Here is a 13,199-nt window from a genome sequence, read left to right on the forward strand (position 1 = left end):
GATTGTGACCCACGGTGGAGGGCAGGGAACCCAGTTTGCTTTATTCTTCTGAGTAGAGGGCTGGACTGAATAGACTTGACATGGCTTCCTTTTCCACTGTCTTTCAAAATCAGCATTTTGATAATTTTTTTCCCCAACGCCCTGATGCCAGCCCTCTTTTGCAAAATGAAAACATTTTCTAAGGTTGGTCCTCGATTTAGGGAGGCATGCAGATAAATTCTCCTTCACTCCTAATGCTCCACTGCTGCCTTCTCAATGTACAGCAGCGTGTTTGAAATGATGTGCAAGCCGGACTAATAGAAGCAGATGCCAGATCAATAGCCCTTATGGCTTTGGTCATTAATCCCTTGTCAAATTTTTGCAGCTTTACAGGCCCTTTGCAGGGTGGCAAAAGTGTCAGAAAGCCGCTCACACCAAGTCTTGTGTTGCTTTCTCTTTTATGGCAACTTTTTACAGGCATTTCTGTTTCTGTGCAGAGGTTTCTGAAGTGTAAAGCCAGTTTTGGTGGGAATGGGATGCATGCTGGGTTGAGGCCTCAGAGGGAGCAGAGAATTGACATGTAATGGCAGAGACCTCTCTCTGGAGATGCTCTGCAGAGACATACTCTCCTGTACAGCAACCTGCCACATGGGACAGAAACACCCATCAGGCTGGAGGTGATGGGTTCAGAAATCATCTTCGGTGATAGCAGCAACTGAATCCTTTCTACTTATAGAAGCTCCCTGCTCAAATACTCAGGTGACCAAAACTGTGGAAATACTCAATTGATTTACTGGCCTGAGTTGACACTAAAAGTTTCCAGAAAGAGAAAGGAAGAACAGTTAAATTTTATCATGCAATTCTCTAGTAACATTCCCTATCTCATGCTGATCAGATGGCTCTGTGGAGCAGATTTTCCCAAATCACAAAAAAGGCCTTTTTCTCTTATTCCCCTCAGTAAAACAAAAAAAAGAACATGGCAAAGATTTTTTGCATCACAACCTGGAGCCAGTCCTGGATTTCAATTCCCTTCCATTTGATTTTATTTTATCAGAAGTAGCTTTAATGCTGACAAAAAGAAATTAAAAATGTATAAAGACTTGAGTAAATGTAGGATATATTGATCAGTAAGTATGAATTCCAATACAATACTACTTTTGCATAACAAAAAAATAGGAGTCTCTTTGGTTTTAAGGTTCTTTGTGGTTGTTTTTTTACACCCCCCCCCCCCCCCCAATTTTTTTCAATTGTATTGCTTCCACTGAGTCAGGCTGTCATACATTGTTGGGACAATGAATAAAAGCCAACTAGAGTTTCAGGTGCTGTACTTTCACATAAGTAAATCTATATCAGGCTGAGGAAAACTTAGTAAAAAGCTTTTTCACAGAATCAAAACATACTTTGAGTCAGAAGGAACCCTCAAGTATCATCAAGTCCAGCAGATGATCTTTACATGAGGGAAGAAGTTGTCCCATTTCAATCGATGAAGAATTTTTACTACTGAAGAAGTCCACATGGACACTGTGTCATGCAATTTTTTAATTGTTGTAATTCCAAGGCTTTCCTCATCAGTGTTGCCATTTGACAATAACTTCCATGAATTGTTTGCCTCTTTTGGCTGTAGCATTTCAGGTGTGCCCCCAAAACTAGCAATTTCCATGTTAGAATAAAATACACAGGAGAGGCTTTCCCTGTAACATTTTACTCTATAGTCATGCTACTCAAATACCATGTTCAGTACCCTGAGAGTGCATGGCTAAAAACCCCACACTCTTTAACAGCATCTTGCGGTTCTTCTGAATCCCAAATCAATTATAGAAAGAGAGCAGAAGATTTCCACTCTAGACTAAACCACATTGGTGGTGTTAGCGTGAAATCTCTCTCTTGTCCATATAAGTATCAAGGGCGAAGGGTTCTCATCCAGTTAATTTGGATTAGATTTAATAGGATCATGTTATCTGAGGTGGATGACACCAAGGCCTGTGAGTTTCCATTTATAATAACTACAAACCGCAGCCAGATTATTGGCAGCTGAAAGACAGAAAGCCTGACACTGAGAACTGAGAGCAAATAAAATGAAATAGATCACAGGGCACTCTAGAAGATAATAGATATTCATTGTAGGGAAAAAAATGCACATGTATATATAAAAAAGGAAAACATACTGCCTTTTCACTGCCTATAAATGACTGTAACTTAAGTTGTTAGCAACAAAAGTCTGCAATTAAAACTTTAACAGTCTTTATGTACCTGAGCTTAAGGGCCTGTGCTTTTGTTACTGTGGAGCTTTCATTTAAAACAGAGCCGTTGACCTTTTACACAGCAACATGAATTGGGCAACCTAACTTTGGTTTTGTAACCACTTCTTTGAGTCACTTATGAGCCAATTCATTTTAGCTTTCCATTCTCTTTGCCTCTTCGTAAGTCCTCTGTGGGTATTTTATGTGTGTATATATATATATATATACTTATAATTATTATTTGGGGTATTTTCTCCCATGTCCTTCCTTTCTGCCTGTGGAGGGCTGTGGGCCCTTGGCACAGGAACCCTCTGCACTCCCTTGGAGGAGAGAGGCCTGAGGCCAAAAAGACGCACCCCAGAGATAAGCAACTTTCCTCGGTCATGGTGACAAAAAGAGCCACTCCCAACATGCCTTGTTTCTATATGGTAATAGCTTGTACCCCGTTGGCTAATTGTTTCTACCCCACCCCCTGTCTTCCCCATATAACTTCTCCTCCGACCCCTGACCATAGGGATCTCTCACCCCTGGCCTTCCCTTCACAGAGGGTGCTGGACAATAAAGGCTACCTGTGTGGAGCTGCCAAACGAGGCTCCCGTCGCTCTGTCCCCAAGTTGGCCTTGGGTGATTTCACAAAGAACGGAATCACAAGAGCTGGAATCACTTGTAGCTGAGAAGTTGCTACACTTGCTGAAATCCCCTGTCGCTTAGGGAAGTTGCTAAAGCCTCTGGAGAAGCCTTTCCCTGGTGGGATGCTTTCTCTAGGAAGGTTGCAACACACCCGGTTGTCCATCCCCGGAGCCCTGAAAGCAACATCTGCCCTTCATAAAATAGCCTGGAAAATGCAGTCTTAGTGAAAACACTGTCAATGCATTATGGTTTTATAATGGACTCTTGCCATGCTTTTTGCTTCTTACCATTCTCTTTGTGGTTTCCTCATTTAAAAAAACCAAAAACTTCCTGCATCTTTCTCTAATGATGTAAGGAAGTTTAAGACACAACCTTCTGTAAATCTCTCTGCATTTTCTAAAAATACATTAAATGGACATCCCTGGCAAAAGGGATGTTAAAGGGGATGGTGCCATAATACAGTATTATAGCTTCACTGGAGGCATTAAGGCTGCAAGGCAGAAACATAAACATCCTTTGTGCAGCTGGCCCAGACAAAGTTGCAAGAGGCTGGTCATTGCCTGAGCTGCAATGAAGCACCCTCTAAAGCATAAAGAATTGCAAGCAAAATAACCAATGAGTTTTTATGTTCTGTCTGTCAGTTTAGGGGATCCTCTGTAGCAATGAAACCAAACTATGACCTGTGGTTCATATTGTACTGTGTCTCCTCCTTTGCAGCTGATAGCACAAGATCTTTTTTAAACACACTCCTATCATTACTTTACATCTCAGCCAGTTACTGTGTTTCCTACAGGTTGTTCCAAATGTGAAGCACACGTGAAATGTTCCATGAGGAACAGTTTCTTTGTTAAGGTGTCACTCACTCGTTGAGAAAGATGGAGCACTGCTTCATTATCACACAGAACAAAAAGAAAGATGGCATCATGGTCTTTTGTTTCTGTTCAGTTCTTTTTAAATTGAGAGCAACAACAGATTTCTCCATTGTGTGGGAGCCTATGTCTAAGATTTCTGTCATAGGAGGACTATGCACTGGTAAGAATGAATAATTACATTCATAGGTATGTCAGTAATTTATAAAATAACATGTATCATGGTTTGGGAATGGTACTTCACAGTTCAGTGCACCCACTGGGACTCTGCCAAACCACACTGACACTTGGCTGCTCTTCCTTTCCCCTGCCCCTTCCCAGTCTAGTGGGGGAAATTGAGAATTGGGGCACAAAAGGTGAAGCTCACAGGCTGAGAAAAGAACAATTTACTGGAAACAGCAATGAGATAAGAAAACTAAAAGTAACAGCAACAATATTGATAATGAAAGTGTACAAGGAGAGGATGATTCACATGCAAAGATGCTCACCAGGGACCCCTGAGCCAATGAACCATGGCAGACAATGTTGCTATGGTTTTTTCAACCAGAAGCCCTGTCCTTCCCCACAGACCGCACAGAGTCCCTTACCCCTGCTCCTGGCAATGACATGAGGTGGTATGGAATAACCTCCTGCCTTGCTCCTTCAGCCATGGTCCCTCAGCTACTGCAAAAAATTAACTCTGTCCTGGCCAAAACTGAGGCAATATGGAAGGCAACTGTTAGAATTCCCATCCAGAAAGAATTGTTCCGATCTGTTTTTTGATGCCTGAAAACATAACGAAGAAAAACGTTTTAAAGGATAGAGAAATAAATGACTGTGTCCAGCCAGCTCTTGCTGACACAGTTTTACTTACAAGGTGTTATTAGCCTAATAAGCCAAAATCTATCAGCATGAGGTATTACTTAATAGAGGAGTTACATGGTTGGGTAACAGCACCTACCATAAATCTTAATTCTAGATCCTGATTACTTCCTGGTCAGAATTACTGTCGTGATACTACAGACCTGGAGAGCCAGTAATATGCCCAGGTACTGATTCCTCTGGCAAAGTCAAGGGCTTCAACTAATAAAATTTACCTGAGAACAAAGTGTCAGATCAGTAATAAAGTTCTAACTTCCCCTTTTCTGTACTCATTTAATTCTAAGGTAATGACATGTCTCCAGAGACAGTAACCTAAGCAGTAAAGAAGCTAAAAACACTCTGAGCAATTCTCCAGGAAACCACATAGGCATGATCCAAAGTTCAGTGACTTAGTGGAAAGATTGAACCAGTTCACAGGCCTTTGGTTCATATGCCTTACTAGAACATGCAGTAAATCTCACATAATGTTTATAAAAAATGTATTCTAAGATATTCTAAGGTTTATAGAGAATTGTTACTGCAGATTAAATCTGTTTGTTATGTAATAAAGGGCAGGACGCAGTCTCCATAAAACCTAAGATAATCCATCTAATGCAAATATACATAAATGGAAACTTAACACAAAGGGTATTTGCATCAGCAAGAAGAGTGGAAGCAAAGACACCAAGCAGATAAACCGTGCTCCCTGAGGAGTGTCAGTGGTGAGGGCAGTGCTGGGAGGAGGTCTCAGAACGCTTGCCGTGAGCCATCCAACCTGGATGTGAAAGACCCCACTGAGGCTCAGCTGTTTCCTATGCTGCTCAGAATCAAAAGTAACTGCAGTCATCCCACTATGCCTTTACCAGACCAAAAGGAAAGAAAACTTCTTCTGGCAATTTCATTATTCCTGCATGCAGAAGAGTAGTACCAAATTTTGGACTGATTGTTGCATTTAGTCAGATTCTTGTAACTTGATATTGGCATGTTAAAAGAAGGTAATGTTCCCAAAGCAGAGCCACTTAAGAGGACACATGATCCCTGAATCTATGTATATTGCATTTATCACAAAAGATAAAACAAATCAACATGACATATATGCTCAGCACAAATTTAATTCAAAACAGACACCACAAAACCACTACTGGTCATTACTGTTATTTAATTAAAACTGAATGAATAGGTTAAATCTTTCAAAGAGACACTGAATGCCATCAAACAGAATAAAGGCCAGGTGCCTGATTGGTATAAATCAACATTGCTCTGTTGTTCCTGGATTTGGGCAGATAGGAGAAGAGGATCTAGTTGTGTTTGTGTAATTTATTGTTTTAAATGTTGGGGACACAAGGCATAGACCTTATAAAAAGGACTTTGCTGCAAAGAGTTAAAGCTAGGAATGTTACAGTTCACTTTCTGTGAAAAAAAATACTAGGTTTTTTTATCAGTGGGAAAAAAATGCTTAAAAACGAGATACAAGCCTAGAGGATGGATAGAAAGAAAAAGACCGTATAGTTGAAGAAGAAAAGCCTTGGTACTGCTCAGAGAGTACTTACCCCTGCCAAGGGAAGTGTCTACAGAAGAGAAGCTGCTAGAAACTGTTGGTAACTTGACTGGACAATTTTAGGTTATGTGGTTACAACAAGGAGCACAGCCACTGACCCCTTGAACCAGAGACTCAGTACCACCCTCCCGGGCTGCTCCTGTGTGCCTGTGTGGCATCGTGGGTGTCCCAACCTCTCAGCCCAGGGTAGGGCTGTGGGGCTGCGTGCCTACCTGCACCCCTTCCCCAGTGCTGAGGGGAATGGCTTTTCTCAGGCTTCCCCTCTTTCCTGACCAGACACTCAGTCTCTGAGTTTACAAATCTCTCTCTGCGATGGGGAGTCCAGAAAAATGGTCAGTATATGACAGGAAAGAAAAAACATCACGAAGTTGCCACTCCTGGCCTTTTTTATTTTACTCTCTGACCCTTTTTCTTTTGTTTGTTGTACTCAGTATAATGGAAGAGAACATCTGGACTCTAGTGACAGCAACCAAATTTGCATGCATATAGCAGATAATTAAGCACGTGTCTATCTGCAGCTGCAAACAGCAATTAGTCATAAGATAGCTTCACACACCCCTTCCTGCCTATTCTTCTGTTCCCCTCAGAGGGCCCTCTCACGTGCACATCTTTGAGAGGCACGGAGTGCTGGCCTCCTTTTTATTTGTGGAGACAGTTGTGCAGCTGAGCTTAAACCCTTCAACATAACTTTGAATAGGATGAACTTCCTCTGATCTATCAATTTCCAGTAGAAACGGCTTTCTGCATAAGACATGACGCGGTGACCCAAATCAAAACATCCGTGCTTACATCCCAGCATAGCTGAGACTATAAGCAGATTTCATTCCTAGTTCCTCCTCTTAGATCTGAGGAAACTGAGCTCTAAATAGGTGCTTCTGACTGCTGATGTTTTGTGTGGCCAACCCTTGCCTCTCTGCTGTTGTCCAAGGCAAATACTGCCTTCCCTGCTCCCTGCAGCTAGGAAGAAGTTTACATTTGTCCTACAGCTTCCACCCCAGGGCCATGAAGGGCATTTTATAACATCTTATAAATCATAAGATAAATCAAATAACATCTTAAAGTAAATACATTTATCCTAGGCCTTTTCATTTGTAGAGTCCTGTGGCAATGAAGCCATAGATAGCATTCTGTTGCCTAGAACAGGTATCCTCATTTCTCCTGGGATAGAGTCAAATTTTCTAGACAGGTAAAATAGAAGCTGCTCAGTGTTGCAACTAAGAGACACAGCTTAGAGTAATTTACAAAGCAGAACAAATTTCTAGTTTGTTGAAAACCAAAGACTGCATTGCAAACAGCTAATTTTCAGGCTCTGGCATCCTATCTTTTAATTTATCTGTATGCTAAAATGGAGTGTAGTAACAGGGTGGGCTTCAGCAGTGGCAGGCTCAGGTTGGAGAAGAAAGGGCTGGAGTGTGATCAAAGAGACCACTGTGCCTCGAGCAGGGATTAGGTTCAATGGAATGGCTTCACAATCTGGCCAACAGTGACTATTCCATGTGGCTCTTTACATTTGCTCATTGTAAGACCCAGCTGCCTGATCAAGGCTTTTGTTGAGGTCAGAGTCTATGTAACGATCTCTGCTGGGGAATTCCTGTGCATGTTTGAAATAACATTCTTGGGTATAATTTGCCATGTTTCCATTTACTTCTATGTGTTAATAAAATGTAGGCATTCCCAGCTATAACAAATTCATACAAATTGCAGAAAGGGTTGGCATCAAGTAGTCATTTGAAAACAAAACTTCAGTTTCAGAAACCTATTAAGGCCTAGAGATCTGCTGGAAGACAAAAGTTTTCTTCTATATGGATAACATGAATCTCCTGTGTTTCAGTGGGCAACACCAGTGAGGATTTTTGTGAATGCCCTGTAACAGCAATGAACAAAACAACCCTGGTTGGCACCAACAAGCACTGTAACACTGTCAACATGCATCTGCATTTCATGCATAGCTGTGCTTATGGGAACACATTCCACCACCAAATCCAGACAAAAATATTAAGGTTTTTACTATTAGGATAGGTGAACTCATTTTTCATTTGGTAACCCACAGAAAGTTACAAAATACATGGACCTATTTGATTTTAAGCAAATGGAGTGGCTAGACAGACTTGGGTGCATACAAAACTGGCCAGTAGCACTGGTAACACCCACTTGACCTGAGTAAGACCCATAGCATTTGTGGAGCAGTGTGATTACTCATCTCACAACTTCAGATGGACAAAAATTGGTTGTGTACTCTAGGCTATCTTTCTACAATCAGTGGAGGATGGTTAGTTATCCCTAAACAAAAACACACCCAGACACCATCTCAAACATATGCTGTAAGAGGACACGGCAGCAACCAACCTAGCTTTGGGCTCCAAGCAAGAAACCCACTGAACTTATCCCCTGAAGATGGATGCAGCACTTGATTATACTTAAGTCCTCAGGAATACTCAGCACACCTTGCAACCCAGCTGTAGAAATCTCATTGTGGGCTATTGTCAGCAGGCCACAGAGAAGAAAAGAACAAGCCACAGGAAATTATCTCCTGCTTCCAATTACGGGGAAAATTTGACATTATAAACGCTTTTGTCAGTCATCCTTTTCAACACTGAGTCACCCAGACATAGCATAGTTAGCTTTCTGGCATCTCCATATGATGAACTACTTTTTCCTGTGCTTTGTATGATTTGAAGCTTGGGAATCTAAGAAAAAACGTAGGTTGAACCCAAATGAAAGGCACATAAAATAAAGAGATGTGAGATAGAAGGCGTATTTATGTGTGCTTGTATACTTACAACCCCTCTAAAAACAGGTGAGTGCAAGAGCTATCAAAATGAAAGGAACTGAAAGGAAAAGAGAGGAATGCTTGCTGGATGAATTGCAGTAGAAAATAGCATTTGAGAAAAAATGCTAACGAAATGAAAAATGGGAAAGTGCACTGAAACAATAGAAGATGGTTTCTCCTTGTGCTAACCCTGGAAGATGAGCTCTGAAGAAATGGCCTGCAGTAAAAGCACAGCTTTTCTCACTGTATTATCCTGGTTATTGCCATGCATAACTCATAATGGCTAAAATGATGCAACTCAGTTCCAGGTACTTGCCTTGTATGTAGCTCTCAGCCTCACAAAACGTGTTTGTAGAACAATTAATTCTGAGTCAGTACAGGATAAGTCACCCAATGTATGGTTTTAAAAGGCACTGTGCTTTCAGAAAGGTAGGAGTGCTTTCAGAATCCAAATACACTTTTAAAAAGAGGAGGGTTATTAAATTTGTTATTATGCTGTTACTTTAATAAAAATCTTGTTGCAAGTTAAGATTTCTAAGTCACTCCTGTGGTTACCATTACACACACTCAGAATCTTGACTTTGATGTCTCCCTTTATCTGCAATGCAGTGTTTTGCTTGCAGAGCTGCCACTTCCTGTAGTGGGAACTAATTCTGGTAGTCACTGCTTTGAGGAACCTGTAATTCTCAAGAGTGGTTCCCAATTCACATACCATGATTAAAAAGTGCCCAAATAGGAACATATTATAAATTAATTTGTACAGAATACGTATTCCAAATAAATGGCCTGAGTTTCCAGAAGTAAGTGGAAGAATGGAAAACCTAATGGTAAGCAAAAAGAGAAATCACTTCTTATTGTAGAGAATAGGAACTCAACTGCATGCTGCTTATTTCATTAAGTACCAGGAGATAATACATATGGTCCTAGGTTTGCTAATTTCATTACACAACTGTCAGCTCAAAATCTGTTGGTCACGCATCAGCTTCCAGTCTCTTAAATTCTCTTTAAATGTTGGCTCATTAATCTCAAATTATGAAAATAATCTCACCAAATGACAAGAGTATACTTTCTATGTCTTCTTTACAGTTTTAGACATCAAAATGTGGAAAATCTTCCATTCATATCAACTGACATCCCATTCACTTAAACTAATGTTCACGACTATAGAACAACAAATTAAGGCAAAGACTAGAATGCAGATTATTTAAGCATATGGCTCTATTTAGCTGTCGCCTTCAGATAATGCTGTAAACTGAGTGTATCTAAATATACATACTGCCTGAGCACACCCTTAAAAGAAGATGAGCCCTTCACTTCGGGTTTATACAAATAGACACAATGACTTTTCTTGCAAATTAAATGGTTCTCTAAATTAAATGGTACAACTAGTTACTTTCTTGAGTAAGCAGCAAAAGTCGTCAGACCAAAGCACGTTTCACAGATGAAAAGCTAGTATCCAGAAATAAAAACTTTGATATCTGAGGCAGCATCTGTCTCTCAGTATGGCTTCTAGGTTTTTTCTGACTTGTGATAATATGCTGTAGATCATACTGCTTCTTTTAAAAGCCAGTTGCCACCTCTATGTGTGCAAGCCTCAGACAAGAGTTTTGTAAAGAACAGAGCACTGTGTTGCAGAAGACATGATTAAACTCCCAAAACATAAGGAAGTGAAATAACTGTGGACAAAGATATCAGTAGCTAAGCAGGTATAAATGCAAGGGAAGGAGCTCACCATCTTTGTAGGTATACTTTGTATGGACACTGCTGACAGAGCTGCTCAAATGAACATGTCCTGTGTGGTCTATTCCAGTGACAGAAAGTCAAAATGCTTTAGTGTGAGGCAGTTGTAGATCACTGAACACCTTGATGTAGCATAGCCACCAATGTTGATGCACAAAATTATTGGGTATTACAATCCCAACAGATATAAGAACCAACGCATGGACAATTGAAGTGGCTTGCTGAAAGACACTAGTGAGGCAAGTTCCTTCATGTGAACAGGTGAAAACAGTTTCTTAGACCATGAAGTAGTACTCCCATCTAAAAGTATACAGGAAATGTGAAAACAGGCCAAAAGCGACATCTGCACAAGAATTCATTGTTTGCAGTTTTTACTAATGCCAGGAGTGGGAGATTCACAACTCTGCCATGGCTGCTTCATAACCTCCTGCTGAGTTCCTGTCTGCCTTCATGGGTTGTACCCAACCATCAGCCTACCAGGCCTTTTTTTCTCATGCCTTCCTTTCTGTTTGCAGTCGTGACTATCTTTCAAAGCAAGGAGTGTAAAGCTAGGTCTTAGTCTCCTCTAGATGATTATTTGGACAATCTGGCTACATAAACTTGTGCTTCATGTTAGAAAAAAAAAACCCGTCACCAGTGGGGTTTGCTGACATTTTTGTCACTAGAATTTTAAACAAAAGATTCCCCACTCTAAGGCTAGGGAAAAAAAGAGGGGAAGAAATGCAGATTTCAAAACTGAAAAACAAACATGATGCCTAACAGCCAAAATAAAGCCTCTGTAGCTCAGTTCTGCTGAATGGCCTTTCCATGTCTGTAGTGAAGGACTACAGGAAGAAGAAAGTGAAAACTGTTGAAATGCTACCTATAGAACACATATAATGCCAAAAGTCTCAAATGGAAGTAGAAACGTATAAATGTTGCTGACAAGTGTTCTTTAAATAGTCTCACTTCAAATCACATTGTGTATCAAGCTGCTTGACACCCACGACAAAATATTTACTGCTAAAATAGTAAAAGAAAAATAAGCCTCAGTAATATATTATCTTTATTACATTCCAAACTCAAAAGATGTTTTACAAGGGGTTTCGATTACTCTAAGTGACAAGGATTGGGGGGAGCACTAACACAAAGGGTGTTTATTGAGCCTGATACGTTTGCCACAGGTTATCTATGGCCTTGCTGATTACTTGCTTCTCATCACAAGCTTGAAAGTACAAAGGCATATCCTCGCTATCTGGGTAAATGATTTGTTGACAAATGCTGTACATATAGTTAGATACGTGTGCATGTATATAGAGGAACATATAGAAGGAATCCTTCACAAATGCAACTGGTCTGTGAAGTGGCTTCACACACAAATGAACAATGCAGGAAAACTGAAGGGCCCCTCCAAAGCAGATCAGCAAAAATGATTAGAGGTTTAAAATTTATGACCTGCTTGTGAAAGATCAAAGTTGCTATTTGTTGTAAGTATTGAAAGACTACCAAGGCCTCAATCAAGAGCCCATAATGAAGAAACATGGGTATTGAGAGGGACAAATAATGTTTATATGCCCCAGTTTGGGTAAGACATCCTGCCTCACCGTCCATACAGAAAACAATTAAGCTCACCTGTTTTAATTTGCCACTAACCCCCTGCTTCTGTAACAAAGATGCATATAATTGTTTTCCATGTTTACTGGAGCAAGAACATGAGGGAAATTAATCTACAGACTCTCCATACTCAAAGTATTTCAAGGACATTCAGAAAAAGATTTTTCTTTTACCATCTAGATTAATTTGTTCTGACTATCCAGAAAGGACTGGGCTAGAACTGGTGGATTTCTGGTGATCACTTTGGGCTTTACATTTCCTGCTGTGTGGCAATACAGAGCAGGTATTTTTATAACCAAATGTAGATCTGAACTCTATAGGAAGTTCAGATTCCTCTGAAAGTAAAACATTTTGAATTGGCTCTTAAAAATTCAAGTGGCATGATTATTTTGGGTGGAAGTCTTTCCAATTAATTTTTATAAAACAGGACAGCATGTGGCTGCTGCCTGAACAGAGCAGCTGTTAGTATTTAATAGTTGTGTATTCCTTTGTTTTCTCCGGAACTGTGTGCATATGTTGGGCCATTAGCACGTTCTGGGAAAAAAAATTCCAACACTATAAAGCTCTGTTATTTAGCATTCTTTATATAGCAAAAATTATACACCTTTATATGCTTCCGTAAAAATAACTCTGACTGCACATCAATTTATTCCGTGATATGACTGATTATACATTGGGTCCAGAGCAACAATATGTGGATAAAAATAAACATTATCCAATACAAGCAAATATGAAAAACAATTGCCCTTACTTGCTCTGTCTCATCTTTCACTCTCCTTTTTTGAATTTCCAAGAACTTTACCTGCTCTGACCCAGCCATCTCTGTCATTTCTCTGTGCAGAAGTGACACAGCACAGTCTGTGTTACAGACTAAATGAGAGCAGCCACAAATCAGTGCTCAAGAGACTGGGACTAAAAGATCATTCACCTTCCATCTGATAGCTCATCATACACAAAAGCCTTCCTAAAAAAAAAAAAAA

This window comes from Corvus moneduloides, chromosome 1 (genome assembly GCF_009650955.1).
Source record: "Corvus moneduloides isolate bCorMon1 chromosome 1, bCorMon1.pri, whole genome shotgun sequence".
Classification (NCBI taxonomy): Eukaryota; Metazoa; Chordata; class Aves; order Passeriformes; family Corvidae; genus Corvus; species Corvus moneduloides.